A 7157-nucleotide genomic window follows, 5' to 3' on the forward strand; every position below is an offset into this window, starting at 1 on the left:
ACAGCTCCCTCCCACAGGTGCAGGTCCGGTCCCTATTCTTTTGTCTGTTTATTCTTTTTTCTTTTGCCCTACCCAGGTTCGTGGGGAGTTTCTTTCCTTTTGGGAGGTCTGAGGTCTTCTGCCAGCGTTCGGTGGGTGTTCTATAGGAGAAGTTCCACGTGTAGATGTATTTCTGATGTCTCTGTGAGGAGGAAGGTGATCCCCGTGTCTTACTCTTCCGCCATCTTCTCGCTCTCCCCCACAACTCTTTTAACACTGTGCTACCGCCTCCCAAGCAACCCCGCCTCTCCTTCTTCGGCTTCAGCCTTCACTCCAGGAGTCCTGCCCCACCTCTCGGGGAGGGGGTGGGGGGGTGGGGGAGGCTCTTCCACAGGAGCCAGCTGGACCACTGGGGCACATCTGATTCTACCTTTTGGAGTGTTTTGGGATCTCCCTTTTTGGGTGACTTTGTGGCCAGCCATTGCCGTATCTTCTAGCTGCTGCTCCTTTTTGCCAGTAAGTCGACAGGAAGCAGACACTCAGGAGTGCTGTTTCGGGAGTCGTTCACCAAGGGAGAGACTGGATGGAAGGTGGTGTTCTCTGTGGGGTGGCTAAACTTCAGAGCTTCTTGAGCTAAGACCTCACCAGAGTCCAGCCACTTAGAGACTGCCTCCTCTCCATCTAATATGGCAGGCCTCCTGGGGTGGATGGCGTTCAAGCCTTTGCAGGAATCCACTGTGATGATGGTGTAAAAATACAAGAACCCCCTCCAACCCCCGCCCCCGTGGCAGTCAAAAATCCCGGCCATTGTCAGCAGCCTCCAGCTGTCCCAGACTTTTTCCCAGTCCTCAGGTCCCTATGCGGCACTCACGCTCTCTGACCTTTGTTTTCATTTGAGGGAAGTAGATGAAGTAGGGTTGCCTCTGGCTTCTTGCCTGCCATGGCTGCCACTCACAGAGTCCATCTGCTAAAACAACACAGCATCTTCCTTTTCCCAGAGGCACCTTGAAGGACCGTTTCTCCATTATGGTGTCACTACAACAGCTGGGAGTGTTGAACTGCAGCTTGGAAGGATTAGCTCCTTTGAACCAAGACGGGACCAAGCCCCATCACATGGCAGCAATGATACGCTCAGATGAGTCTGTGCCCTTCTCCAAGTGCACCTGGGACAGGAGCACTGGGCTGCTGGACTGCGGGCTCTTGTACGAAGGGCAGTACCGGTCCGGGTCCCTGGTGGTCCCTGTAGGTGCAGGCCCTGGCGAGGGCCTCCCTGGGCAGGTGGCAGTACATCCGCCTGCACACCTTCCGTGCCGCCTTCACACTGCGGGTCCCTCCACATCAGGCCCCGTGCTAGCGTGGCTCTCTGTGCACCCCGCGCCAGGCCCCCCTACTGGAGCCCTTTTTAGTGACTCAAGCACATTGAATTCAGAATCTTATCCTGGTGCCCTCTAATCAATAACATTTTGTTTGTCCCAACATTATATTGCTGCCACTTAGATCTAATACGCTTCGAATCAGTTCCCATACATGTTTTCTGTTAGTATGAATTGGCAAAACCTCAAAATTATTTAGGAGCACGTTGCATCTTTTCATGAATAGTATTTCTTTAACTTATTTGTTAGAAGCTGAATTTGGTTATAAGTCTAGAAACAATGCAGAATGAGAATAGATTATTGTACATTTAATCACGTGCTGACTGACTACAATTGTTGATCCAGATGTGGGTTTTTTTTTTTTTGCTTGAGTGAAACAATAAATTCCCTGGCACATGGTATTGCCAGTTATTGATCTGGCAAGTTTTTTTTTTTTTTAACTTGATATTAAAAATCATCAGTGGCAGTTTACTGCCAGGTGTTAGGACCAGCAATGTGCATCAACCTTCTAAACCTATGTCATATTCTAGTCAATAGGAAACTTGATCACCTCTCTGTTCTGTAAGATATGACATTGGTCTGTTTTCCTGATGCTATCATGTAATGACCTAACCAGGTGAACAGGAAGTAGAAAGTATTCCAAAACTTGTGTGACGCAAATATCTCCAAATTCTGAAGCTTATATCACCGAAAGTCACATTGGTGATTTTTCCAAGGTGTCAGTGGTCTGGGACATGTTAAGATACGCCTTCTAAGGGAAATGGCAAATTTCTGCCTTCTTATCACTGAGAAAAAGCCACCATGCTTAATTGGGTTCCTCAGATTATAGAGGCAACAGTTATCTCCTTCAGATCTGCTATTTGAACCTATTGATCAACTAATCCCAAAGGCTGCTAGTTTTGAGTAGGGGACAGAAAAGGAAAAGGCTCTGCAACTGGTCCAGTCTTCTGTGAAAGCTACTTTGTCACTTGGGCTATATCCCCAGTAGATCCAATGGTGTTTAAAATCTCTGTGGCAGATAGAAATACTGCAGGGAACCTTTGGCCAGCCCCTCCAGATGAATCACTGGATAGACCTTAGGATATTAAGCAAAGATACCCCATTTTTTAGATAACAGTTTTCCTTTTGGATTGCTACTGAGTCCTGGTAGAGACTGAACACTTGACCACACACCATCATCAAGTTGCAGTGCAGCCTAAGCTGCCCATAATGAACTGGATGTAGTCTGACCCACCAAGTCTTAAGTTTAGGCATGCACAGTAGCACTCTCTTATCAGTTGAAGGTGACATATACCTGATAAGGCTCAAGTAGGTTCAGAGGGCCAAGCAAGCTGCATGATTAAGTGAACAATGGTACCTATTCCTACTACATTTTCTTCTCTCTCAACCTACACCTATGGCTTCATGGAGAGTTCCTTACAATCAATAGACTGAGGCAAGAAAAATGAACCTGATTCATAGATGGCTCTGCATGATTTGCTGCATCACCTGGAAGTGGACAGCTGTGACATCTTCTCCATGGTGGTCCTGAAAGACAATGCTGAAGAAAATGCCTCCTAGTGGGCAAAGTAAATGGAATTCCATTTCCATGTTCTGCTTCAAGACTACTTTCTAGTTTATAACTGAGGAAACATATCTGGAGTAGGGGTGTGATCCAGTTACTCTCACACATTTTCTCACAGAGCCACCACTGCTTCTTAGTGGTAGAGACATGATGCTGTCTTCCATTTTGCCTATGTCAGGTTGGGTACATTTCCACGTAATAGAAACCATTTCGCAATTTTATTTTATTTTATTTTATTTTATTTTGCTTTTATTTATTTATTTTTAAAATAAATTTATATATTTATTTATTTTGGCTGCATTGGGTCTTCATTGCTGCACGTGGGCTTTCTCTAGTCGCAGAGAGTGGGAGCTACTCTTCGTTGCAGTGTGCAGGCTTCTCACTGCAGTGGCTTCTCTTGTTGTGGAGCACAGGCTCTAGGTGTGCGGGCTTCAGTAGTTGTGGCACGTGGGTTCAGTAGTTGTGGCAAGCGGGCTCAGTAGTTATGGCACACGGGCTTAGTTGCTCCGCAGCATGTGGGATCTTCCTGGACCAGGGTTCGAACCCTTGCCCCCTGCATTGGCAGGCGGATTCTTAACCACTGCACCACCAAGGAAGTCCCCATAACTGCTTTTAAATTTTCTCGCAGCGCGAAGCCGGCTTTGTGCTTCCCTCCCTCCTTCTCCGCGGCCGCCGGGGCTGCAGCCCATTTCGCAATTTTAAACACAAAGTATTTTAATTTATGGAATTTAGTATTTATAACATTATTACAAAGGCTGGAGGCACAGGCTGGGACTCTGGAAGTGATTCCCAGAACAACACTGCAAAATTGGCGCACCCAAGGATTAGTTATCTCTACCATACACAAGAAGCTAGGTAATCAGGAGGCTGCTATCACAATAGCAGGTACCAGGAACACAACCCCTTAGCTATAATTCAATAACCAGGAGTTTTTTCCTGGAACTGTTGGCTTCAGAGCCTGTTTACATCTGCTAGATCTGTACCAGCAAAATGAATACGACAACTTCTGCACCCTTCCTCCTTACTTACTCTGAAGTAGGATGTGGGAAGAGCATTCTGTTTATTCCTCTTAATAGTGATTGCAAGAATGTATTGAGTATCTATAGGTACCAAGCAGGGTGCTAATGTCTTTGCATTCATTACATCAATGAATCCTCGAATAAATCTCTCAATATAATATTAATGTCAAACCTCCATCTTGAAATGAGGAAAGTAAAAGTACAGAGAGGCTAAGAAACATGGCCAAGATTCTGTACTCATTGGTAGAAGACCTGGATTAACCTAGAACTTAATCATATCCAGAATCTAGCTACAAAGGAATCTGAGAGTTGTAATGTTTAGCTTTCTAACTTCTGCAGTTAAAAAAAAAAAAAAAAAAAAAAAGCCTGCCTACTGAAACAAGGTTGGAAGAGATGTTGAGCTGGCCATTTTACTGAATCCTCAACCTGACATATTTAAGATAACTGTTGAACTATTTTTCAGCCTGATTATAAACTCCTTGAAGTTATCCACATTTCTCCTCCACCACACACATTTACCTAGGTAATTGGTAAATGTGTTTTATGATGCTGATCTCATAGGCATTTGGGTTTCAATCCATGTCAGTAGCATTTGTTTACGTTTCCAGGAAACTACTGCCTTTTTGTAGTCTGGTTTTATAGAGCAGCAGACCCACTTAGGCCTTCTCCCTGACTTTAAAAAGAAATAGTATTTTGATTTTACCAAAAGTCTTTTTATTCCCAGACTTTGTTGTGGTTAAATCAAAAACACATAGCAACACTCAGACTGTGTCATCATTACAGAAAGTAAGGAATGGCATTTTCCTGGGGTAAAAAAAAAAATCATAAAGAAGACTAGCTGAGTGATGCCTAGAGCACCAGCCAGGAGCTTGACAGCTTTAGAATGGAGCTAGTTTACCAGAAGTGTAGGCCACACCTAGAATAAGCAGAACATGTTGACCTGGTAGGTATTCTGGCCAGAAGGAGTGTGTCAGGAAGAAGAGATGAGCGGAGGCTCTCCCAGGCTGCCATCAGCTTCAGGGAAAGTGAGCTGCAAGCAGTAGACAGCAGCCAACTGATTCTAGAGACTTTTCAGATGATGATTCCAACAGGAGAGGTGGAGAATGTAGGAAGTAAAAATGACTTCCACAGGAAATACAACGTGTTCAGATTTGGATAAGTTTAGTATGAAGGGCTGTGGGACATAAGTGAAAATATTCCTGTCTCATCAACAGGTACATGTGAGGGTATGTTGCTCAGGAGACAAGATCTTTGGCTTGAGATAAAGGCCAGGGAGTCATCCAAGAATGAGTGGTAGCTGAAACCTTTAGTGTGGATGAAATTGCTTAGAGTGAGGATATAGAACTTTCTGCAATAATGGAAAATTCCAGAATTCTATGCTGTCCAACACAGTAGCCATTTGTTGTGAAATATGGCAGATGAAACTTAGGAACTGAAATTCTATTTTATTTTAACGAATTTAACTTCATGTGGCCACAAGTGTCTAGTGGCTATTCTATTGAATAGCACAGGCATAGGAATAAAGAAAAAGATGCTGAAAATGAAATACTTAATAATAGCAATATTGAATATCTGAGCTTATCTTGATGGCACCAAAGATAAAAAAGAACACATGCCTTTTTGAGTTTTTTTTTCCCCTCTCATATTTTATCAAATGGTAAAGAAAATCCAATGATACCAAAGAGTTGTGTTGGAAACCAACAGCTTCCCAACTCACCTCTTCCCACTTCCAGCTTAGTGGTAACTTATCTTAACAGCCTTTCTTTCTGGTTCTGCTGGTAGTGACCTTCATAACTTTGAAAAATATGTTTCTATTTCTCTACATTGATTCATCAATATCAGATATTATCTGTTGACTGCCTTCTATGAAAGGACCAGACTTAGTTCACATACACTATCCTTCACACTCCTCTTTCCTCTCTACCTGTTTATTTTCACTTTTCTATTGATAAAAATTGTTACTTAAATAATACATTTTAACTTCTATTTCTCTATCAATTTTAGTTTCTATTTCATCTCCCCTCTGTGAAAATAAAGATGTTGAAAGAGATAACTCTAGATTTCTCCAGCAACTCTTATTTTTTGCCTTTTGTCAAATATGCATTTACTTCTACCTTATCCAGGTTATAAACATTTACATTCTGTTCTGGAATCATATGAAGTGTGTCACATTTGTCTGCACTTGGTAATTCTGAAAAAAGAAGTGATGAGGCTTGTGGAAGGAAGAACATGAGACAAATTATCTGTACTTTGCTTTAGTTCTCCATTTTACTTTGCTGGTGCAAAAATAATAACTCATTGTCTATATGTCTCCAAATTTACCATATAGTATCTTATGATTTTCTTACAGGCTTATAAGTTATTAATATCCTTGTTTTGCAGATAAAGAAATTGCAGTAGAAATAAATAGAATGACTTGACCAAGGTCATGCAACTAGGAAGTAGGGAAGTTGAGAGTCAAATTAGGTTTTCTGATGACATATCATCTCAGTAAAGTTCCCTGACCACTCAAGTTTGCCAAAAAGTAATGGGTTGGTTTCTTGCTTTAGGTTTAAAATCCATGGTTCATTTTTGAGCAGAGAAATTTGAAGCTTGTATACTGTGGCCACATTTTCTTTCAAGGAACTGTAGAAATACCTCCAGGCATCTGGGTACATCATGAACCCAAGTTGGCAAATGCTTACCTATCGGTAAATAATTATCCAACATTAAACTAACATTTCCTGAGCACTCATGTGCTAGTGTCTGGGTTAGGATATTTCATACTCATTATTTTATTTGCCCCTCACAGCAACTCTTTAAGTAGAGAACATATCAGAGATGGAATTGAGTAATTTGAATGTCAATAACTCACCCTTATCATTGAGTCTTCTCCTTCTTTAAAATGAGGTAGAATAACCTGTCCCCCAGACATATTTTGCAAGTGTGCATATTTGGAAGATGAATTGAATGTGGTAAAAGGAAATGAGATTAAGTGGTTTGGTTACTTGGGAGATAGGTGTAGACAAACATAACACTGATGAGTAATAGTGAAGTCTTATGAGGCTTTACTTCCGTTACCGGCAGTGAAACTGACCCCAATGAATTGGCATTGGGAACTGCTCTTGTGCACAACACAAATGACTCTGAACACTCTTCTAAATTGCTAAATTCCAATGAGGATCATGCTAGCACGATTGATTGTGCAGTAGTAATGCGTTCCTGATCCACAAAACCCACCAA

General features: G+C 42.2%; 1 pseudogene; it reads right to left on the reverse strand.

Moving 5' to 3' along the window:
• Positions 1-300: 300 nt before the first annotated feature.
• LOC131756831 (abasic site processing protein HMCES pseudogene) lies at positions 301-3605 on the reverse strand (annotated as a pseudogene).
• Positions 3606-7157: the final 3552 nt, after the last annotated feature.

Source organism: Kogia breviceps, chromosome 5 (assembly GCF_026419965.1).
Source record: "Kogia breviceps isolate mKogBre1 chromosome 5, mKogBre1 haplotype 1, whole genome shotgun sequence".
NCBI classification, from domain to species: domain Eukaryota; kingdom Metazoa; phylum Chordata; class Mammalia; order Artiodactyla; family Physeteridae; genus Kogia; species Kogia breviceps.